The 6,473-nt window shown below is 45.2% G+C and overlaps 1 long non-coding RNA gene across 1 annotated transcript in view; it reads left to right on the top strand.

Annotated features, from left to right (window-relative positions):
- The window catches only part of LOC106816337, a 23,719-nt gene that overhangs the window by 15,770 nt on the left and 1,476 nt on the right, over positions 1-6,473 (top strand). The window contains exon 2 of the long non-coding RNA XR_001394880.1: positions 799-879. This is a non-coding gene — a long non-coding RNA (uncharacterized LOC106816337). The remainder of the gene's footprint in view (positions 1-798; positions 880-6,473) is intronic.

The raw sequence follows: 6,473 nt of genomic DNA, 5'->3' as shown, positions 1-6,473 counted from the left end.
GTGTGTGTGTGTGTGTGTGTGTGTGTGTGTGTTTGCGTGCGCGTGCGCGTGCGCGTGTGTTGGTGCGTGCGCGTGGGAGCGCGCGTGTATGTATGTGCGTGCGTGCGTGTATACGTCTGTGTATCTCGGTTTGCTGCGTTCTCCATGTAATACTAGTAGTAAGGGCGACAAGTTGGCGATGGCGTGCAGATACAGCGACATACATGCGCGGTCTGAATTACACTGTATGATTCCGATATATATATATATATATATATACGAGAAGTATTTAAGAAAATCCGCGTTGAAAGCAGTGTAACATTGATCGAGGTTTGATAGAGTTAAAAACCGACAGCATGCATTTAAATTCAACTATGCAAATCGAAGACAACAGCGAGCCAGAGAATGCGAAACCGAGCGAGCGAGAGTGAGCAGGAGAGAGAGAAGGGGGAGCGAGAGAGCGAGAGAGGGAGCCGGAGAGAGAGAAATAGAGAGGGAGAGCCGGCGCAAGACACCTCGAAAAGCTTTGCGCTGTGATTGAAAATATTTCGCACATTGACACAGTTTATTGTCAATTAAAAAAAGCACGACACGGACGCACACTAGTCTAGGCTATATAGACTATAACAGGCTATAAGAGACTATGTACACACGATTATAGGCTATTTACTCGATCAAAGCAAATTTTGATTTGGACTCGATGGATTAGCATTCTTTCTGCATCATTTTTCCCAGAGAATCTTCTCCCCGGAAGTGACGTGCTTGCTATCATTGTCGCGCGAAAAGCTGATGCCATTGTGTTTATGTTGTCACTGCCAGGTGGAGATCTATCACTGTGACGAATCGCTGAAGGACGAGTATGCCCTTATGGACGTCGCCTACATCTACTCGTGGAGGCGGGTACGTACATGTCGTCGCGTTGATCCGTGCAGCTCTCCGCGGTCCAGTCTGTAACAGCAGCTAGAGATCAAAGTTCGGGTTGCACTTAGGTATTGGGGTTAGGGTAAGAAAATGGTGTTATGGTTAGTGCGAAAGGTTAGGGGCAGGGTCATGATTGGGTTAATTAAAAATATTATAATTCAATTCTGATCAATTCTAAGTATGTTTGTTCTAGAGCTTATACTCCACCCTGATGTTGTTCGTTGTAAATTTTATCAAGTGCTTTTTCGCCCCGGATCTAACCATAGCAACTGTAACATAAGAGAGAAAAGCGAAGAATAGCACACGTCTAGCTTTTGCGTGCGCGAGTATTTTTCGGGTCGAGGGTCTATCGACGTCAAATATTAACGTTTTCCGCTTGCTCGTACAATTATTGTTCACGCGTGCCTGATATCTAGCAGAGCATGGCAACGCATCCACATAACTGCATGTCGTGATATTGGCCGACTTTACCTGAGCCATTAGCACAGGGTATCCACTCGGAGTGCATGCGTAGAGCCAGTGGGGTCAAGCTGTACTAGCGTATAGGTAGCTAGGTACCACGGTTAGATATTCCACAGTCTATTATCAACTAAAATAGTGGGTTTTGTGAGTTTTGAATGACGTTGAATAAAACTAAATTTTGCATGTTCGCGATCAGTATAGATAAGACAGCGATTTACGCGCCTTTCGTATGCTGTTACAGCACATGAGGACTACAAACAACACCATGTTAAAATGTAACTGCTTAGCCGCGTTTTCACCCAGCCATAATCTTAGCTCTGATATTATAATCGGTCGGTGTTTATCCGTTAAACGAGCCATACGAGCTTACTAGTCTGAGCTTCCGTTGTTTAAAATCTCTCGCGGTTTAGAATTGCAAAAACGAATAATGAATGACACGAAAGCGAATCGCAGGCTATATCACGGTACCGACATAATGGGCGAACTATCTTGTAAATACAGGCGGCATATCCGGGACCGGCTTACCAGCGCCCTGTTTTCATATTCATGATTTAATATATGCACGCTGTAGGCTTTTTACATCTAAATGACGCACATGCGCCGTGCGCTCAAAATCTGCCAGTAATAAATGTTTCCCAATTTCTAATGAACTGCGCATTTCGCCTGCTGTTACGGAAGGGTATTTACAGCGGGGTCATGTTTTGCCGCGGATCCCCTCCCTCACTCCATTTCAGCTTCTAACTTTGTAAGCATAGCGTAAAAAATTCGGTTCCGGCTCATTCATGTACCACAAATTTAGATATACGAAAGAGGCACGCTGGATTCTTCTCTTCATATCTTCTCAATGCTATCGAACCGCATGGGTTTTATCATTGCCTCTATGTAAATCTCGTGTTGGATTAATAGAGTTCCTATCACAGTAACCTATTAAAGGTAACTACGGTAATCTAGGCCAACCCAGAGCAGATTGACCAGCAGTTACCCCGATTTATTTATAATATATTATATCCCGTTACAGAGGGCCTGCTTCACTCATTACTCGATATCGTTACAGAGATATATATTTCACTGATAATTACTTACTAATACACTAAGTTCTTACATGGGGTGGTCTACCTCAATTGTAATTCATTGATATTATCATATATTGTTACATGTGGGCCTGTCACTTTATTGCTACAGAGAAATCTTATTTAATATATAATTAACTATCATTACACTATATTGCTATGGAAAGGGCTATGTTACTTTTCACCAATCACAATTATTCTATATTGTTACAAAGGGCCTGCCACTTATTACACTGTATTATTATACACGAGTCTGTCAGACATTACACAGTATTGTTACGGGGGAGTTTGTTGCTGTGTTGTTACAGAGGAGGGGGGTCTATATCACATGTAACTGATTGTTGCTGTGTCTTCGCATGCACGCGCGAAACTAAATTACGGCACCTTATGTGTTGCCAGCACGCACGCATTTTCCTCATTCTTTTGTGCATCGGAAACAGCGCGCAGACTGTCATCATCGCCGACGGCACCTGTCCGCATTGTCGCTTCGGTGTCGTTAAAGCTGCGGGGGCAATAACGTGCCAAGCCGCGCTGATTGACGCGCGGGCGCGGCGGTTACGACGTTCTTGTACTGGGTCTTGCATCGCGAGAGCGGTAGTTTTGGCTGATGAGTGAGAATTTATAAGAGATGGCGCGAGAGAGAACGGGGGAGGGAGAGCGGGAGAGCGCGCGCGCCTGCGCGCCAGAGGCAAGCCAAAGAGACGGGGGGAGATAGATCGAATGAGAGAGAGAGAGAGATAGAGAGCGAAAGGAGCCAGAAACATATGAAGAATAGAGGTGAGCAAGAGAGGAATCGAGCGATAGGGAGGGAGCAGCACGTGTAAGCGTGGTGGTTTATGCATCTGTGCGACTACGTGCCTCTCCCTCCGGCAATATCTTCGTCCGTCGTTTGCTATACACATGCTGTCGAGAACGAACGCTGTATACGGGGTAGAGAAAGAGGAAGGAGGATGAGGAGGAGGAGGAGGAGGAGGAGGAGGCAGAAGAGAGAGAGAGAGAAAGAGAGAGAGGGGGTGAATACGCGAGCGAGCGAGCAAGAGAGTGTGTCTGTTGTGTGTGTGTGTGCGCGCGTGCGTGCGCGTGTTTGTGTTTGTGAGTCTGTGTGTTGTGCGAGTTGTGTGCGCCCGTATGTGCGCGTAGGCCTACGTGCCTGTGTGTGTATGTGTGTGGGTATGCGTGCGTGCGCGCGCGCGTGTGTGTATGTCTATGATATTGTGACACCGCACGGTACACGCTAAATGTCATAACGATGGTGGGAAATTTAGATGTTTTTAAATTTTATTAGGTATTCTACAATAAGTTTTAATTTCTAATGATCCGTCGACTTTTGTTAATTAACGTGCATTTTTCGTTAACGAATTAAAAGTTAATTAACACAATCTAACATGCATCTTATTCTATCAAAGTTGCATGAGAGTTCTGTGACGTAAATAGATATAGACTAGTACCCCGTCTCCATTGTTTTATAAAAGTTACTAATAACTTTTCTCGCGAGATGCGAGAATCGCTTGATATTCATATGTAACCAACAGCAAGGAATTAACAAGAAAATCTCGATAGCGGCATATATTGGTAAGAAGTGCGAGTGTTCTAAGGCATGCTATCATTACTCTATAGACACGTACGCGGCCGTCACTCAAGCCAGGAAGTATCGCACGATCAGGAATATATAATAATATTCGATATACTGGAGTTAATTCGGTATCGTTTGTTACTAGTGCATGTGCATGTTTTTCGTGTGCGTGTGTATGTTTGCGTGTGCATGTCTGCGCGTATGTTCGCTCACATATATGTACGAGCTTGTTCGCGCGTGTGTGTGCGCGCGTACGTGTGTGTCCGTGCATGCGTGCATGTGCGTGCGTGCTTGCGTGAGCGTGGCGTGCGTGTGTGTGTGCGCGTGTACCTTTCAGATCAACATACATTAATGATGATCTCGCACGTTGTCTAGCACAACATGCACTGCGCCTCTATAATGCGCTTTATCGTGTTCTGTTTCAGTTTGTAAAACCTGCATCGTTCGTTACCTGGAGACAAGCAAGTACTGCCCAATATGTGACGTGCAGGTACACAAGACACGCCCACTGCTCAATATTAGGTGAGTACAATGGCCTTATTAGCATAATAGCTCCATTCATGGCCGATGTGTGCACAGCTTATATGACAGCAAATGCGTGACTCAGAACAGTGCAGACATGTTACAGTGGCCTGAATACCCGGGCGACGTAGATATAGGGGGGTTAGGAATAGACGGCATGAGTCAGAAGCCTTTGAAGTGTACGCATGGGCAAGAAGCGAAGAGGCTATAGAGAGCGCACTGCACTGCACTGCACTGTACTTGGGACTTCGGCTCTAATCTCACCCGGGGATATGTTAGAATTTTTGTGGCCTCGACCGGGTACATTATTATGCAGTGTCGGCGCAGTAATAGTAAGAAATATTCCCTATGCAGTGTCGCGGGCATTGAGACCAGTGAGGCATATTTTACCTCCGTAAGTGGATACGGCTAAGCCTATTGATTGCTGTGTGTGTGTGAAAGATATTCAAGGTATTGGCCTATGCGAAACAGGGGCTGAGACATTACATCATGCGTGTCAGTAGAGCTGTGACGTATTACGCTATGTGAAGCAGGGGGCTGTGACGTATTACGCTATGTGATGCAGGAAAGCTGTGACGTATAACACTATGTGAGGCAGCAGGACTGTGACGTATTACACTATGTGAGGCAGGAAAGCTGTGGCGTGGTATTACACTATGTGAGGCAGAAGAGCTGTGACGTATTACGTTATGTGAGGAATTGTGTGGGTGTATTATTAAAAACATATGAGTATAAGACCGATTACACGCCGCCAATGTGTACATATCTCAGCAACCAGTAAGAAGGCAATTATTAAATAACTTTATAGACAAGCATCACGCACGATTTTGACAACAAACATCGCGTGAATAAACAACACAACAAGTTTATTATCAATCAAGTTATATATCGTGGAAGTAATATTTGATGCAATATATTCCTTAACTCGGTGGGGCTGTACCGCATTGTATCAGTGATGTTAATTAATATACAACACGCGTACACATGTGTGTGAATCAAATAGTAGTGCGCCCGCCTACACCGATGACCCTTATTGCTATACCTGCTAATTAATCATTGCATATGTTATCTGTGTTATAAAGAGTCGACCATGTGTATATATCGGAGCACGAATGCTATCGAAGTAATCGATAACGACATATATATTGATATTTTCTCCAGCATATTCCCGTCACGACAGGCGATAACGTGTTTAGGCCCAACGTATCGTAGAAATGCGCTACATATAGTCTACGCCGCTTGCGCGACGCTGATATATATATATGTGTGTGTGTAATGGCCTTCAGTGTGATTATAGCATGCAGTGCGAGAGCGGTATGGTATGTCAGACCAATCTCGGCTGTTTTTGAACTCGATATGCCGATAGCTTCTCCTGTTCTCTACTGTGGCTAAATAACTCGGCTGCATAAATCACGTGAAAACACCCACGCATCGCATTGTGCTCGTCGCGGATTAATTTGTCAAACACGACACCCATAATAGATTGAAAAAAACGCGCGCACACGTACACGCACATGTACGCGCGCCGCGCCGCGCTGCTGTTGCTCCTGCTATTATTATCGCCTGCTATTGTTTCCGCGTGATCACGTGAACACGTGCGTGAGCGATGTTATATTTATTACCTGCAGGGTTGGCGGTGGTGGTGGTGATGATGATGATGATGATGATGATGATGGTGATGATGATGATGATGATGATGATGGTGATGATGATGATGATAATGACCATCATCATCATCATCATCATCATCATCATCATCATCATCATCATGACGGAGAGGGCGCGAAGGTGAGGTTGTATTACCTGCAGGGTTGGCGGTGGTGGTGATGATGATGATGATGACGATGATGATGATGATGATGACGGGGAGGGGGTGCGGAGGTGAGGGTGTATTACCTGCAGGGTTGGCGGTGGTGGTGATGATGATGATGATGACGATGATGATG

The sequence above is a fragment of the Priapulus caudatus genome, unplaced genomic scaffold (genome assembly GCF_000485595.1).
Source record: "Priapulus caudatus unplaced genomic scaffold, Priapulus_caudatus-5.0.1 Scaffold31, whole genome shotgun sequence".
In the NCBI taxonomy this organism is placed as follows: domain Eukaryota; kingdom Metazoa; phylum Priapulida; class Priapulimorpha; order Priapulimorphida; family Priapulidae; genus Priapulus; species Priapulus caudatus.
This window is presented reverse-complemented; position numbering and strand designations above follow the sequence as displayed.